At 38.3% G+C, this 18,597-nt stretch overlaps 1 protein-coding gene across 1 annotated transcript in view; it reads right to left on the reverse strand.

Annotated features, from left to right (window-relative positions):
* The window catches only part of LOC111416572 (leucine-rich repeat-containing protein 24-like), a 37,133-nt gene extending 19,393 nt beyond the window's left edge, over positions 1 to 17,740 (reverse strand). Inside the window, exon 1 of the mRNA XM_023048629.2 lies at positions 17,507 to 17,740. The gene's annotated coding sequence lies outside the window, so the exon portion shown is untranslated. The remainder of the gene's footprint in view (positions 1 to 17,506) is intronic.
* Between the last annotated feature and the right edge of the window lie 857 nt (positions 17,741 to 18,597).

An 18,597-nucleotide genomic window follows, 5' to 3' on the forward strand; every position in this document is an offset into this window, starting at 1 on the left:
TACATTTTCGAATAACCTAAAAATGTTAAAAATATGCTAATTTAAAAACTCCTGTAAGCCGTATTTATTGAAATTAAGGAATGAAACTTATTTTAAATTAAAACTCAAAGCTTTCTCTTTAAAATGAAGTATAATAATTGTTGGGTTGGATTGGAAAAATATTAAGAAAAAAAATGTTGAAACAACACTTACATTTAAAAGAGTCAAAAAAGATGCTAATTTAAAAATTCTTAGTAACCATGTTTATTGAAATTAAGGAATGAGACTTATTTTAAATTTAAACTCAATGGTTTCTTTTTAAAATGATCTGTAATAATCACACCTAATAACCATTTATCAAAGTAATACCTTCTTGAACAACAAAATTCAACAGCACCACATTTCACTAAACTTCTAACCTCACATCTGGATGAATAAGTTTAAAGTGTACCTAAAAATCCTACAGTGCGGATTGCGACGTTTTTTATACAGATTATTTCTTGTATACACTTGTATAGTAGAAAGTACAGACAGCTCTAAATGCGCCGAATAGATAACTACAGTTTAAAATTACCGGTACTTTAAAGTACCGTCGGGACACAAAGGGTTAAGAATTCCTCGGTTTGGTGTCTATAATCAAGTAAAAATTTAACACAAATAGAAAATAAATTCCTAAAAGTATAAACAAAATTTTAATGTTTCTATAAAAATATGAGTCTTGCTAGTGTATAAGGTCATAAAACTTTTACATTTTCCTGCGGGATTGATACGGCTTTACACTGCCGGACATAAAACCTTATAGTGCCCAGTCGCGGATCAGTTTGAAGGTGTTTTGTTCGCGTAGGACCCGGATTTTATATTCCTAATCAAGACTTTTCCTAATAGAAATAAAAAAAGCCCACGAGAGAAAATGGGCCGCAAAATAGCAAAATTTATTAACCTGATGGAGGGTGCGTGGGTGCGATTGATGTTAGCAACACCTGTCGCCCGCACCGTGACCTGGGGATCAATAATTAATAATCCGGGAATAAGGTAACGCTGTTTACCGGAATGCATTAAATTATTTAACAGGATAATTAGAACAACGATTACAGTTAGAGAGGGAAGGAAAAGATCGATTTAATTGAATTTGCGAATATTAATACGTTCCCGTGTGTGCCTACGGCGAAATTGAACGTGGATTGAGTTAATTTTGAATAAATTGATGGTGCAAGGACATCCCTTTCCAATAGCAACGTGTACCGGGAAAGATTTATTGGTCGGCCGGTGAAAACAAATTGCCCGGACGTCGGTTTTTCAAAATTAATTGAATTCGTTTCATAAATTTCTCTGTCGATCCGGTCGACTCGGTTCCGATTCCGTTCAAACTCTTATTTATATTTGCTCAGCGCAGAAACATCAAACATTCGCAGTAAAAAAAGCCGGAAACAAGGAAAACGCGACTTTATCCCGGGTGTAACGAACTGTTCCAAAATCCGGGCTCCCTTTATGTAAACATTTAGGAACGAGGCTCTCGGCGCCATGTAAATTCTCTTATTTTACATATTCCTTTCTCATTAGCCGGGGACGCGCCCGGCTGTTTATTCTGACTGAAAGTTCCTTTTCGCGAGCCTCCTCGTTGATTTTATTGGAACGACCGCACCACCTCCCTTCTCAGCATACCTAAATACTTCATTAGGATCAAATTACCATAAACAATTTACTATTCAGTGCGCAACTCGACCACGCGCTTAACGGGTCAGGTTGCGTCGCATCTCCCCAAAATTATCCTCAACGAAGACCGACATCGTGCAATCCAATATCCTTCTTAACTTCACCGACCGTTAATAATGTATTACGTTTCCACAAAACGAGACTCTTCGTTATAAAATTAATTTAAGTAATTTACACAAGGTTGCGCTCTAAATTATCTTTAAACCAAAAATAGTTAAGCTTAATCGATTAAAACGAAATAAACGAGCGATGATCCTCAGCAATTAAATCCCGAGAGAACGATCTCTCGGGAGAAATATGTATTTATTCAGGACTAATACATCCCGGGGTCTCGCTGATTGTAAGCCAAAAACCAATTCAGAAATCTCTTAGTTGCAAGAAGCGAAGCAAAACAGGAAGGTAGCAATAAATTTTCAACCCCTAATTTTCATTTTGTCTCGACGATTTAGGGCTACGACTCGTGAAGATGCACGATATCTCTTCTTGTGTTGTGAATCTGGGGAAGTCTGAGTCAATTTGTAGATTAAGTCAATGGGGAACTGTAGAATTGAGCTTTTTCGACGAATAACTTTAAAAAATCATATAGATCACGTTTATGTAAATTAAGAAATGATTTTCATTCCCTTCATATCAAATTAAATTATTATAATATATGCTCTTTAAAATGAAGTATTTTATCTGGAGTCGTTAAAAGAAGAAGATATACTATAAAAATCAATTAGGTTAATTAATACTTTATATCGTTGAATAATAGTATTGATTTTGTGTAAAACAGCAGCAGGAATCCTAAAGATGCACGATGCCTCTTCGGGTGGTAGGAGTCCCTAGAGGTCTCCGTCAATTCACAGATCAAGCGAATGGGTATAGGAAAAAGGGGTCTCGTTGTTTCTTGAGGGATGTTTTTGACAGGTTCCGACCCTTAGCAATATCCACCCAAGCGCCTTTAAGAACCCCGGGAATATTGAATGACTTGGAAATAGAATTTATGAGGATCAGACGAAGATAGACAACTCAATACACACGGTGACGTCCGCGGCATATATATTAAGTTACCTTATCGTTGAAAAGAAAGTAATCTATAAAAATCAAAAGGGGGAACCACACAAAAGATCGCTTAGGCAGCGCTCTTTCTAGTAATTTCTAATTTCGCCTATAATGGACTCTCGACTACTGGCCCAAGTTGGAACTAATTAACAGAAATTGAAAAGGAAATTCAACTTGAGCGAGGTTCTTTATGGAGAGCGCACGAAAGGAAAGAAACTTGGTCCAAAACTATCTTTAATTACGGCTCTCTGCTGACGGCCGAACGCCGTGCGGTCGTATGTTCACGGTAAATAACCGGACCGAATTTACCGCCCCCGAACCTCGAGTTTGGCCAACTTTGAAAACTTCCAGATTTGTTTGGCACGCAATTATTATTGCTCACTTGCTGGAAACCCGATATCGCGGTTCCTCGGTCTGTAAAGCTGATAAAATGTTTATTTAATTTCAAGCGATAACGTTTTATAAGCACTTCAACGCCAAAATTACTTTCTATTTCTGTTGAAATTTATTTAATTAGAATTTTTATCATTTTCAAAGATTGCGAGTTTTTAAGTTTGAAGATGAAGATAGTATTGATCTTTTGTTCTGCCGAACATGAAAAACTAGGACAGTTTAATGTTGGTTTTTTGGCATGATGCCAATAAAAGGGTCGTTAGTCTGAACCGAGTTGATATTGATTTCGAACGTTCCCATTCCCCAATAAATGTACTTTAACAAAATTAAATGGGGGGAAGCCGCACGACAATACGCCGGGATCAACCGGACTCTGCGTTCTCTCATTCGTTCCCATAATATTGGACGAAAAATATTTCGATCCGTGTTATTCCGGAAAGTAATTTGCTCGGTTGATGTGGCCCGGCTGCTCTTTTTTCTCCCGGTGACATTCCTATTTCCAATTTGTTTATTGGCGGGAGTGGTAGCATAATTCAGGACTTTTCGGGGATTTCCAACCCCCCCATGAATTTTTTATGCTCTCCACCCCGAAGCACTTTTCTTGAGAGGCTGGACTTTTAAATCGCTTACTCGCGATTTGCTCCTTCGTCCCGACGAGACTTCAAACGTGAGTCGATTAAAGACCTCCGAAGAAATAGATGGGCTTTCATTTCGCCTTTATTGCGCCAAATAAATTTTCAATGAACTGTATTAATATTTAGGGCACGTGTTAAAACCTTAAAACAAATATTAATAACCACGAACAAGGTTTCCCGTCAAATTTAAATTGAACAACGTGTTACTGACACAACGATAAATATTAACGAGAACTTATCCGGCCAGTTTTTCAAACTTCCAAGCCGGAAAACGGCGAATAGAGCAAAAGACCGGGACCAACCTCATCAAATATGTAGAGTTCGTATCAGACATGACTACCTTTTTACGGTAAATTTCACTCTGTGTACGCGTTTTATAGAAGACGCCGCTTATGCGCAAATGCCGACCGGATGTTGACGATCTGACGACTATTTTATATTTCCCAGGCGAAATCTCTTTGAAAGCGGTGACGCTTTCGAAGTAGGTAAATGCGTTACGAATTCACCATTCGATACGTGTAAGATATAGTTTGCCGTTAAAAGTTTATTTTATGGGGAAACCATTTGAATTCTTTTAGTTTCTTTTAGATCCTATCTGTTAGATTTCTTTTTTTCTTGAAATGGATTACATTGAGAAATCTTAGATCATCATTATGTACCGAATTATGAGAGTACTAGCACCCAGGAAACGGTCGCATTGTTCCAAAGCGTGGGATTACACCCAGACCCTGCATTATTGATAACGGTGTTCATCAACGTGTTTAAGCCGGCTGCAGCGAATTAATTTGGATAATGGTTTCAGGCGTCCACCTCTCTCTCCCTCTCTCTCTTCAAATATATTTTCACGTAGCACACTAATTCTCAGTTCAGGAAGTTTTGCGTTGACGTTGAGGATGGGGAGCTGGTAGTTGCTTTGTAAAATAGAACTTCCCTCGACAAACATCCAATATCTCGAAAGGACGCGGTGGTTCAGCTACCGCGCGCTTAAAAACATAAACAGCAGGTCGAACGAGGAGTCTTTGATGGGGACCCCCGTTAATTTTAATTACAAAATAGACCGAGCTCTGAGCAAAGTATATACATTAATTTCAAAGAACGACCTACGGGGAATTACTGCTGAAAGCGATTTGCATTGGAATGTTTTTCAGACTTGAGTTAAGAAAAAAGTCGCTGGGGAAACGAAACAGAGTGTAAACGCGGTTTACGGCTGCCAGATTTAGCCCGGAAAAGAAAACGACCTTGGTTCCACAATCTCAAGCGTTATTACTTTACATTTTAGCTTCGTCGCAACTGCATAAACGTCGAGACTTGCCAACGTATACTTATACTTCGTCATTTTCCAGTAAATAAGAATTGAGATTAGGTTTTATAGTAGATACAAGATTCAAAAAAAAATTACATCAAGAAAGCAATTTCTTTCGTTAAAAGAATGAAAATGTAATATCATTAAGATCTAGGCTTGGAATCTATTCTTCCTGAAACCGTATAAAGACGAAGCCAGGTACAATAAAAGCCTACGAGGCTACGTTTCCAACGAAATTTACAGCGGGCTTACAAAGCTGCCCATTTCTCCCCTATCTAAAAGCTCTACCCGATCGTAAATTGCAATTTTCATCGCTCTTAACCCGGGTATGTTGGTGATATCACCACCTGTATCGCTAGCACGACAGATTTGGCTTTGTAGATGAACCATATCCACCCTCATTGGATTTGATCGAATGTTTCATTAATTTTACACAACTATTACAATTTAAAATGAAAAGATTTACTAAAATTTAATTTTAAAATATATATAAAAAGATTGAAATTTATTCAGGATCCTATTAATCAACGATGATTCGATTTTAAAATCCACATTCCCTTAGGTCTACTTCTCACCATCTCATCCGGGAACTTTCTAATCCGAGTAAATTTAAAGTAAAATTTCTTGTCCACGATGAGATGGCGTTAACTGTATTAAGAAGTGCAGCTCGCCGTTTCCTGGTGCGAAGCCCGAGGGAGGAGTTCGTCGAGTGCCAGGAAAGATGAGGCGGCATTATTATGGAGGCGCCACCTTATTATGAAAGGGACCGAGAGTTGGGCGTGAATTTTTCAAGAAAGAAGGGACACCATCGTCGCCTTCGCCAAATTCCAACGTAGGTAAGCGTTATTCAGCTACAACGATTTATCGCGTTTAAGTTTTCAAGGGGGCAGACGTGTCCCCGGTCGCCTTAACTTTTAAACGGGATCGGCTTGGGATTTATTGCGCTCCCCCAAATCAAATAAGTTTGCATCGTTCACGTCCCAACCGACGGGAGATATATCGTTTCGAATCGGCGAAGTAGAATAACGAAAGTTTCGCCTCGTACAGGACATGTACCGCATCGATACGGAGAAATGGTCTCTCTGTATTTACGATTTTTCCCCGGACTCATTAGTAGGCGAGAGGCGATCCCGGAATCCCCGGATTTCGTTCGTTTCGGGAATGAGACGCAATTTCGTAGATACAATTCGAAAAAGTCAAAATTAAACTCCCCCTTGCATTCAAATCGACATCGATTAACGAATCGAACAATTTGGAAACGAAAAAAAATTAAAAAGAAAATTTTCGTTTCGAAACTTGCCGTTCGGTTAGAAACGTGGCGGGGAAATCTTGGGTTAATTTAGACGATCTCAGGCTGAATATTAATAATGTCAGCAGCAAGAAGTACACGCGGAATAATTTAATTTTCCACTTGCATTCTCAACTTTAACGCGTTCCCGTAGATTCACTATGTAGTATGCATGCGCAGCTCGAGCTGATACAACCGAAACTTTCCGCTTCGCTACAAATTATCGGCCACCATAATTTCAGACATCTGCAGTTTCTGGATGCCGAAACATTCAGTTACATTTAGTTAGACCGCGAATAAACAATGGTTTATTGTCATAGCATGTGCTTTTGCTGTAAAACTTAAGTTTTACTGATTAAATAACTAAATAAATACCTACATTTTGTTTATACTATTCGTACAAATTAATTTATTGTATAATTATTTATGAAATTTTATGCAGGTTTAAAACCGTCTTAAGAGACATACTTACATAGAATACATATCGGGTAGGCGGACCAACCAACCTTGCACCGCGACCCTAAGGATCTATTGTACCCCGATAGATATCGTTATCAAATTTCACCGTGCAGTCCAATGCTCTTAACGAACATTAATACCTTGCTCGGCGAAAGGTCATTCAGATCTTTTGAGGAGATAAACTGCGACCCAAAAATCGAGAATCTGATACGGTTAACGGCAGGGCAGTGGCATAAAACATGCTCAACCGTCTCTGCTTCCTCCGCACATAGTCGGCATTCAACATCGTCGGCTAAACCCAACAAGTTGAGGTGTGCTTTTAATCGGCAGTGCCCAGTAAAAACACCCATTAGAACTTTTATGCTACTACAGGCAAATTTTAACATATTCCCGGGTTTGACAGTGGTGATGTTAATAAACACCTTAGCATGTCTCATTCCAGGAGAACTGGTCCACAGTAGGCGAAGTCTCTCTTCAGCTCACAGTCCAATCCTATATTTGGCCATCGCAAATGATACACCAACTGCTGGTTCCGGTCCCACAAACGCTTCAGCGCTGCCATCTCGTGCTAGCTTATCTGCCGCTTCATTGCCAGCAACCCCAGAGTGACCCGGGACCCAGATCAGAGAGACTCTGTTATCACAACTCAGTGTGTTTAATGTTCTCTTACAATCATTAACCAGAGTCGACACCGTTTTCACGGCTTGCAGCGCCTGGAGAGCGGCTTGACTGTCTGAGAAAATTCGTACTGTCATGTTCTTCACCCCTCTTTCAAGAAGGATTTTAATACCCATGTCAATAGCAAATACTTCCGCCTGGAATACAGTACAGTACGTGCCCAGGCTGTAGGCTTGCTTAATTCGAGGTGTCTGGCAGTATACTCCTGCTCCTACCCCTTCAGGCGTTTTTGATCCATCTGTGTACAAGCAAATGTCTGCCCGAACCAGAGAATTTTCATTTTCGATCCAGGACTGCCGCTCAGGCAGTACAATCTGGTATCGAGCATTAATCACTGATAGTGATACCGCCAAATCTGACGGCATTGATAGCACAGTATCAGTGCTTATAATGTCTTCCGCAGCCCATTGGTAGGACATGTCGGAACAGTTTTGAGCATATTGCTTAAATCTGTAAATGGTTGTTCTAGCCACTTTCTCTATATGCAAATGCAGAGGAGATAGGCCAAGCAGAACCTCCATTGCTAGAGTTGGCGTTGTGCCTATCGCACCAGAGATTGCCAATCCAGCTACTCGTTGAATTCGTGAAAGTTTACTGATAACTGAAGTCTGTCGGACTTTCCTATACCAGGCTGCTGCTCCGTATGTGATCATAGGTCTAACCACAGTCACATAGAGCCAGTACAGTCTTTCAGGGGTAAGACCCCAATTTTTTCCACAAAGACTACGACAAGTCCACAAGGATAGTCTAGCTTTGTGCAAAACTCCCTGCAAATGTCCATTCCATGACAGGGTTTTGTCTAGGATTACTCCTAGATATTTGACTTTCTTTGAGAAAGGAATTTCTTCACCTTGGATAGTTGGGCGGATTAGTCCATCCAACTTTCGCTTCCTGGTGAAGGGCACAACAATTGTCTTTTGCGGGTTTATTGAGAGGTTCTCTCCCTTACACCAAGCGCAAATGGTATCTAGGGTCACCTGGAGGACTTTAGATATCCTCGGCAAACAGGTTCCTTTGACCATAACGACAATGTCATCAGCATAAGCTTGTATTTCCACACCAACGGCTTCGACTATCGCAATCAGATCGTCAACTAGGAGGGACCAAAGCAGGGGAGATAACACCCCTCCCTGCGGGCAGCCACCTCCCGGCCTGAAGCGTATCGTATCACCGTGGAGTGAAGTAGAAACTATTCTACTATCTAGCATATTGCGGATCCAACCCGCTATAGTTGCTTCCACTCCCCTGTGAGAGATATACTAGTTCTAGTGTTAGTTCTAGTTTTACGCTTGCACTGTCACTAGAACTAACACTATACCTAGAACTAGTATCATTTGGGTTAAGCCGTCTTGAAAAACCGGAATGTTTCTAGTACTAGGTATAGTGTTAGATTTAGTTTTACACTAGCACTGTTACTAGAACTAACATTAGACCTATAGAACTAGAAACATTTGGGTTTAGCAGCACGTCTTTCAAGACGCTGAACTCAAATGATTCTAGTTCTAGATCTAGTGTTTGTTAATTGTTAGTCAGCGGTAGGTTGTTACATACAACCGTAACTAACATTCGTCTAGCGTTAGTTCTACTTTTAGTTCAACGAAAATATATAACAACCTCACGCTGAATAAGAACTGAAACTAGAGCTACCATTAGACTTAGAACCAGAAAGTTTCAAATCATTGTTTATTCTTCAATAATAGTTAAATTTTATTGGACGCAATAACCAATAATTTGTGATCAATTGACCATTTCCACAATTAAACGATAATCTCGTCTATTACCCATATCTTCCTTCGTTCAGGTGACGTGGTAACCGGATGAGGCGTTGATTACACGAGGGCCATTATTATTATTAACGACCCACTAAACATTACGGTTTATTTAACCTTGGCTCGATCAATGACGTTGTTGTACCGGGTGTGTATTTGGCGAAATTTAAATATTCAATCGTTGCCGACACCGGTCGTGGTATTAATGCCGTTGAAAATAGCGAGAGGCCGTTAGCAGTTTGGGTCGCTAACGCGTCCGCATTGTCCCGGGTCAAATAGCGCGACTGGAAATTACGGGCTAGCATTCAGTTTACGTGCATTTTTAATACTCAATTTGCCTCGAAGAGCTAGCGGTGCACCTGCCGAAACAAATTGGTTTCATTTAAAGGCAGTTTAAAGGGAGAATATTGCAATGAACACGTTGGACACTTAATTGGAAGCGGTGAGTCAAAATATTTTGTCAATCGCGTCGATTATCCGAATCTGTAGCGTTTCAATTTGAAAACAAAGCGCCAATCTGCTTATGATAGCTATTGTGTAGATTAATTAAGTCACGTATTGTGCGTTTTATCCGACGTGTTATTCGAGTGTAATTGTATAAAGTTGCGAAATGAATTAATTAACAATCAACATTAATTAATGAGGGTATTCTCGGTAAATCTATTCTTATTTTACGGGTCAAATCGTTTTGATTAGGTTTTAACGGCGGCTATAAAGTTCGAACGATTATAGTCGAAAGTCGATTGGATGAGATTCAAGTGAAGGCGCGAAAACTTTCTTCCTCCGACGAGTTTTTTAATTAAAACAAAACGACTCGGAAGGAATTCTTTTCCAATTGCACGTCGGAAGTAGTAAAAATTCAACGCCGCTCGAAGCTCAAATGGAATCCCCGTTTCTAGTGCGAGGTGCGAATAATAACGGAGATATGGTTTCGAGCGACGACGTTACCCAACTTTGATGAGATTATCCTTTACCAGATAGGTCCCGGCAGCGTCCGGTTCCCTCGGAATATGCCCCAGACACTATCCATACAACTGTTATTACCTTCGGTGGCGATCAGTTTTAATGGCGTGCTTAAACGTTCTTAACAATGCAAGAACACGGTTGCTGTTATTTATCGAATAAATCTCGCAGCAGTTCTTCTCTCTTGTTCTTTCCACCCCAGAAAGTTGGATTTGTGCCATCCGGAGCGTGCAAAGCAGCGATCTAAACCCGGTATGGTTCAAGTGTACGGAGCTACCTTAAGATTTTCAAGGAATGAACACTGCTACTTCCGGCCCTACTTAATCCGTCACTGCAACGGCTGCCATATAATACGCGAGTTACTCTTCCACTATTCTCCAAGCTTGAAATGGTACGGATCAGATAATTCCATCTATTTTACGAGTTGTCTCTGCCAAGAATTTAAAGAGATCGCGGTTGGATTAAATGTACATAAAAAATCGACGTTCATATTCATGTATGTATTTGGGTTGCGGAATATTTTAAATTTCGCAAAAGTTTTTCATATTTTCCAATTTTAACGTGTACACAACAGTGATTTTCCAATCTCACATGTTTTCCTGTCACTGAACCTGCTCAAAGAATCTTTCAGATACAGATTGCAACCGGGGTTGTTGAGATGTCTCGAGATGGCTATATTAGATTTCCGATCGCAATCAAACGTATAAATCTCTAAGATTGAGAGAAAAACGTTTTTTAAATAATTAATTCTGAAATTCTTTGAATTGAGAAAACTGAATAATTAATTTAAAACTTAATCCGGTACCCGGCGCATCCGCCAAAATTAAAATATAATTCCGAGTACGTCACGGTTAATTTGAGTGGTAATTCATTATCGCTTTGTGTAATACCTCTTTTTGTTTCTTATTAAAAAGTTAATTTGGATTCTCGTAACAACGCGAAAAAAATAAAACGGGGCGTAAATAAACCTCGGTGTCGGTGAACGGTTCTTTTCCAATGACCACATAACTCTCTGTCACGTAGGTTGCGATAGGGTTGTTTTAGATCTTTTTTTGTTTTTCGAGAGGGTGTTTCTATCTAAATTCAAACCGCCCAAAAGCGTACGGCCACTCAATTACTCCGTTTGCAATTAGTTGACCACCCCCTGGTTAACTTCAAATCGATTTTCTATGTTACTGTTTTTCCACTTCAAAATTGATTCTCATCGAATGCGAAAAATGTTTTTGTATTACTTACTATCAGTTTTATATGAGCGTTTTCTTTCGCTCTGTTAACTCCTGGCGGAATTTCACTCATTTAAACCAATTTATATCGTCCAGATACAGTCTCTTTGATGGCGTTGGCGTCGTTCCAGAACGACGCCCCCATTTCTCATCGTAACGTCGTTTTTGGCCTGTCAACAGTTCTTTTTCAGATAACGCTAACGTTATTATACAGGTTGTATTTTATTTTATATTAGATGAATAAAATAATTTACAAAAATTATCATTAAAAAAATACCTACTTTAGCAATCATAATTTCGAGTAAGCTCAAGTAAAGCAAATCGAGAACTGGGTCCCGGGTTTAATTAATATCTGGGTGTTGTTTTGCAAAAACACTTTAGGGTCAGCGATACGACGTCAAAACAACTAGTACGGGAATGAAATTGCGAAAAGGCAAGCGCGGGTTTACCTGAGTAAGGAAAATTTTGAAATGGGGTGAAAGTTTAGCCGCGTTCGAAGCTGCTTTTGTTGCTTTTGACAAGCGAGCATAATTCGAAACGGGACGAGGATCAACAAGCTACAAATTAGGTCCTCGGAGACACATCTACGAAGCGCGTGAAATAAAGGCCTCCCCTTAACATTTTTTACGATACCATCATCCTATAAAGGTATAGCGTGGGATCTCCTTATGGGATAATTAAAATTGATGGGCGACCGAGACGGCTTCGAATTATTATACGGAAAAACATAAAACGTGCGATAATATCGGTGTAGTGTATTGAATTGATATGTATTAGGTGTTAACATTTCTTTATAACATAATAAAAAAAATAACATTAAAATCTCAATTTTAAAGAGGTATTACTCCAAGGTTAAGTATTTTGCCATGAAACGAGTACCTGGGTGAGAATTCTTGATGTATTAATGTTCCAATGGTATATTTGAAGTGATCCTAACACATCGTTTTTTGTCACGTTAAGCTTGTACCTAATACTTTGATTTCATTGCCAATTGTGTATCTTAGAAAAGTCTTTAGAATCTCCTAAGCTCACGTTGTTTCCACATTATATAAAAGACTGAGGTGTTTGACTAAACAAAAAATCTCTGATGCGTTTACTTTCTTTACTATTAGTGCTGAACAATCGCTTAGTTCTGAGCCCCGTAACTTTAGGAGTTATATAAAACAGAAAACAACTACCTCTCGACTTCCTGGCAAAATGAATTGTGATAAATCCACATATACTGATCCTGAAAATTTAGTTAATGCTTTCACAGATCAATTCTCTAAAGTATATATTGGTGTCTCTGCTTACCATATGGTTGATGTACACTTTACGTATCCTCCACAATTTGTTGTCGATGTCACCGAAGAACAGGTTCTTCATTTCCTAAAAAGGCTTAACCCAGTGGTATTCAAACTATGGGTCGCGAAAAGTTTTTTCGGGGTCGCAAGGTGGATGAAATAATGAGCTATCGTATAGCAAAATCTGGCAAACCGTACACAATTGCTGAAGACTTAATTGCTCCAGCAGCCCAAGATATAGCAGCCATTATGTTTGGCGAAAAGGAAATGCAACAAATATCTCAAATACCACTCTCGGATACAACAGTTAGCCGCAGAATATTTGAAATGGCAGAAAATGTGGAAAACGAAATTATAATGAGAATTCGAAAAAGTAAATTTTTTAGTCTTTAATTGGATGAATCTACGGATTGCCAAAATGCTGCACAACTAATTTGTTTCGCAAAATATGAATACAAAAATGAAGTAGTTGACGACTTTCTTTTTTGCAAGGAACTACAAAGAACTACGGGTGAAGAAATTTTTAAATCGGTAAACTCTTACATCACGGGAAACAATATTTCTTGGGAAAATTGTGTGGGTGTGTGCAGTGATGGAGCTCGTGCCATGGTTGGAAAACACAGCGGACTTCTAGTCCGAATCAAAGAAGTTTTACCCAATGTAACATGGGTTCACTGTATGATTCATAGAGAAGCGCTTGTATCGAAAAATATGCTACCGAACTTAATGTCTGTCTTAGATACTGGAGTTAAAATAATAACTCTGAACTCAAGGATTTTTGCGCACATATGCAAAGAAATGGGTAGTGAGCATCAGCATCTTCTTTTACATACAGAGGTTCGTTGGCTTTCGAGGGGTAGGGTTCTAACGAGACTATTTGAACTTAAAGAAGAAGTGTTTGTGTTTTTAAATGATAATGATAAAGACAAAAAATTTACAATCTTTTTAACCGATGAAGAATGGCTATGTAGGTTAGCTTACTTAAGTGACATTTTTCTCAAATTAAACGAGTTGAATTTAAGTCTTCAAGGTGAACAATTAAATGTATTAGTGGCCAATGATAAAATTAAAGCCTTTACAAAAAAATAGATTTGTGGTGCTCATACTGCAAGGAGAATAATTTTGCAGCATTTCGAACATTAGAATGTTTTGTTATAGAAAACAAGTTCAAAGTTATTCAATCGATTGTTAAAGATATAACATCTCACTTGACAGATTTAAAATGTCAATTTAGTACTTATTTTCCGGAAGATTTTTCTAACTTTGACTGGATTCGAAATCCCTTTCAATGTAAATTACCCATTTCATTTTAGTGAAAAACTAATTGAGTTATCATCTGATGGAGAATTAAAATTAATTTTCAAAGAACTTAAATTGAGCAATTTTTGGCTTAAAGTTCGAAATGAATATCCAGAACTGTCTGATGAAGCTCTGAAGGTATTATTACCATTTGCGCCATCTTATATGTGCGAGTTGGGATTTTCCCAATTTCTCTACCTAAAATCGAAATACCGAAACAAAATAGCAATAGAGCCACCTTTAAGACTCAAATTGAGCAAAATAGAGCCAGATATATCAGCACTTGTAAATAAGAAACAGGCTCACAGATCTCATTAAACATTTTTCTTTTGTATTGATTTTTGATGAAGTTCCTACGTGTACGCCATATTATAATTTTAATAGTTATAAATCGTTAATGTTGATTTTGAACCTAATATTTGTTAACTGCAGAGTTGATATTCTGTTTATTGTAGGTACTTGTTTTAACATAATATATTTGCTATGTATGAAACAAAAAAAATAAAAACAAATTAACATCTTCTTGATATAATAATACCTCTCCCAATTTTTGGAACAACTAGAATTAAATTATTATTTTAAGTTTGGGTCGGCATGCCACCTCTGTGTACCATTTGGGGTCATGCAGCCAAAATGTTTGAATACCACTGGCTTAACCTATCCTTAAGCTCTTGCTAACATTACTGATTAACGATCGATATCGTTATTGTCCAATTTCGCTAAAGTATTTGAACAGATTATTTACATGATGATTTATCCGCAGGTTCAGTAATTTGTGTCACCATATCAATATGGGTTTATCAAGCGTCGTTCAAGGTGGTTAATGAGGTGATTTTTGAATCTTTGGATAGGGGCGGTCAGGTAGATGTGATATACACTGATTTATCTAAAACATTCGATATGATTCATCATAACGTCGTCTTGTATAAACTTAATAACCTATCGGGTCGTAAGGTTATGCGTCTATAAAGTTTACTACTATTTGTTATCTTGAATGACCTTCTAGACAAATTCTCATCTAGCGTACTAGCTTATGCGGATGATCTGAAACTATTCTGACCTATTTTTTCTGACCGTGAAGTTGTTAGTCTTCAGTCGGACTTGGACGTCTTAGTGGTATGGTGTAACCGTTATCAGCTAAAAATTCATGCCAATAAGTGCGATCTTCCATCTTCCCTTCCTGAAATCTCTTCCTCTTCCATCTTCTTATTATATAGGTGTTCTTCTTGAGAAACTATGTACAATCAAGGATCTGGGAGTTACTTTTAACCGCAAATTGTCTTTTGTACCACACATTGAAGATATTGTATCTTCTAAGGCGAAGACTTTCGCGGTGCCTGCGCCTACAATACGTAGTACGCGATAACAGTTTTATATATGCGACACCATCTGTAACCAACAATTTGGTTTCTAATCTCAGTATTCTATAATATAACCCATCAAATCTCCTCTATTGTTGAGAACGCCATTAACCTTCTGAACTCTTTCAATTCAATATGTATATTATGTTTTAAACTTTAATACAATCATAAAATTGCACCAATAAAAAAATGTTTTGTAACTGTTAAAATAACCCATAAAAATGATAAAAGTACACCAAACGCAAGTTATTGTTGACTCTTTCGTAAAGTTTTTTTTTGATAGTCTCCACATATGAACCCTTTCAATACATACTACAATCGAATATTGTATTTCGTTATTTTCCGCCGACACGAATTGTGATGGTAAATTAAAATTTAATCTGTACGTCCGAGTTGTATAGATGAAAACTTTTTCAAATTGAATTTTTCGGTTTACGTTGAATACATAATCTCTATGTCGATATAATTGAATTGTTCGTTAAATTTGTAAAATAATATTTGCAAAAAAAAAACTATTTTATAACCGTTTTAATTTTCCTCTTCCAATCTACTATGTATTTAAACGAATTCCGATTGAAAGTGAATACATTAAAGCGAACTCGCGCGCAACTATGATGAGAGTAGATGGCATTGTTGCTAGTTTGAGTACTTCTAATGGATGAATTCTAGTTAATTTGCAATCAACTACATTTGAGTTACATTTACATTTTATATTGGTGTAAATGTTTTGGGTTTCTCAAAGCAGTAATAATAAAATCCAACTACAAATTATATTGGTTATGATTTATTTATGAAATTAATTAATACCGTTTAGATCGGCTTTAATTTTTCGCTGCCCAGTTAATTTCAAACACTGGGGATCAATTTAAACAATATTCATGAATAATTTCGATATAAATCAAATTAATTGTAGACAGTTTGGATTTGTTACATTTAGGTGCTTACCACCTATCTCATCTCCGTCCTCTCGATGTCTTTTACGAGATCCGAGAGCTCCATTATTAGACACCCTTATGCGTTGAGGTGTACACTCCATCAACTCACACGCGTTCGCCACATGAATTAGTGACTAAACGGCTCGGCCGGAATCTTGTTAAGAGAACGCTTCCCGGCAATCCGTAATTTATTCACGGGGTAACACCATTTAGATCTATTAATATGCGAAATTAATTGAATTTACCAAAACCCTTCTCTTTCCCTTTATTTAAGAAGACGCCATATTGCAAGTAAATGTTTGCGAAACGAATTATGAGATTGAGACAGTTAAAACAAATACTGAAATAGTACGCGAGGAATTTTGTATAACAACAAAAAAAAACGCTTTTAACTGAAACCCGTGTTCTCTTCCACTAAACAATTTGTAAACAATCCATGGCGCGATTCGCGAACCTGTAAAACATCAAATATAAACGAGAGCCGTCGAAAAACGGGGTAAAATCATCGCGCGGGAAGCAACGGTCGTTTGTTTCAACAACATTTTGATACATTGCGTACATTTTCACGTCGTTCCAACGACTCAACTGGAAACAATGGTATGGGGTAGCGAGGTTTTGCGGGGAAAGAGACGAAAGTTCACTAAAAACGTCATAGAAAGTACCGCGACGAGACTTGCAGTGAGTACAAAAGGGCGCGATACAAAGGACCGTGACAGACGCGAAATCATCCCCGAAGAGGAAAAAGGAAGTGCAGCGCCTTCGGAATTTTTACTAATTAAAATATACCCCGTCCGAAAGAAAAATTTAAATTGGCGCTTCCGTTTACTGGTGCTGCTGTTTCTGATATTGCCGCCGGGGACGGAGTCAGACAATCCGAGCATTCCTTTCAAAATCACCCGGCGGCTTTATCTCGTTTGAAAACGTGTTTTAGCTGAATTGTCGAGGAAGTCGTTTTAAATTTAATCTGAATACTAGTTTAAACTGCCCATGCGCAAAAATGAATGCAGCGCCCGATTTCAAACGGGTAAATAAAGTTAAAACCGAAATAGAATCCGATTCGAAAGAAATATTTCAGCCCGTTAATATCCCGAAAGCCATTCGAGCGAATAAGCCGATGATTCGCGCGTCATGTTCCCCCCATTCGCGACTATAAAAATCGAATTTATCCCCGCATAACTCACCTTCGCGGGCGAATATTACTCCCCAATTTCCTTCGAAAATCGCCAAACTACTATAAAACTGACAAACGACACAAATCGGTCCGGTTGCGAGCTGCGTTTCAACCCACTCGAAGGATGAACGGACGCCCCCTACAGGCAAACACCTGCGACGCGATGGTCACTCTGATGCACATTCAAGTGTCCTGCTACTATGATGCTTTTGATACCCGACCCGGTTGGTAACACTGTGAGATCTGAACCCCCCGCGACCTCGACGTACACTGAGGTACCGTCAGACCGCCAACCGACGCCCAGTGGCGCCGGGCCGACGGGCGTCACTACGCCTGTCCGACCGTGAAATTCTACCAAAAAGTTACTACATAAATAAATTTAATATATTAACAAATTTTTAAACATTCATTTATTTCGAAATATTTATTTTAAACAAAAAAAAGGACTGATCTCATAGGATCATTAAAATGATATTTTAAAACTTCATATTTATATATCTGCAATATCAACCTAAAACTGCTCATTATCTCATTATATTGTAGCGCCTCGCCTGTAAGTGGCCTTGGCTTTATCCCATGATGTTGTGAATTTTTTGACTAAGTAAGCCGAGGTCGCTTGGTTTTATCACTTGAGGCCGAGGATCAGTAATCAATATGATATCAACCTATAAAAGTACCCTCGGCTTTATGCCACGATGTTGTAGATCTGTTGACTCATGGTTATCATAACGCAAAATGAAAACCAGGAACAATCTATCAAAGATCTGCAAATTTCAATGAATGAAATTAATAAGTGGCTGTCAACATGGTGTTTCCACTTAAATCCCAGTAAGTGTGAGGCCAAGATATTCACTCTTAGACAAGTCAAAAATCCCACGATGATAACAATAGATGATCATCATTTAAATTGGAATCCGAAAGATAGCGCAGTTAAATATCTGGGTGTTTACTTGGACCAAAGGCTCACATGGAAGTACCATATTAACAAAAAACTAAACGAAGCATACGTCAGATTACACGAACTATACCCTATCATTAATAGAAGATCAAAATTAAAAATTGAATGTGCAGTGCTGCTTTATAAATCATTAATAAGACCTA

This window comes from Onthophagus taurus, chromosome 11 (assembly GCF_036711975.1).
Source record: "Onthophagus taurus isolate NC chromosome 11, IU_Otau_3.0, whole genome shotgun sequence".
Classification (NCBI taxonomy): domain Eukaryota; kingdom Metazoa; phylum Arthropoda; class Insecta; order Coleoptera; family Scarabaeidae; genus Onthophagus; species Onthophagus taurus.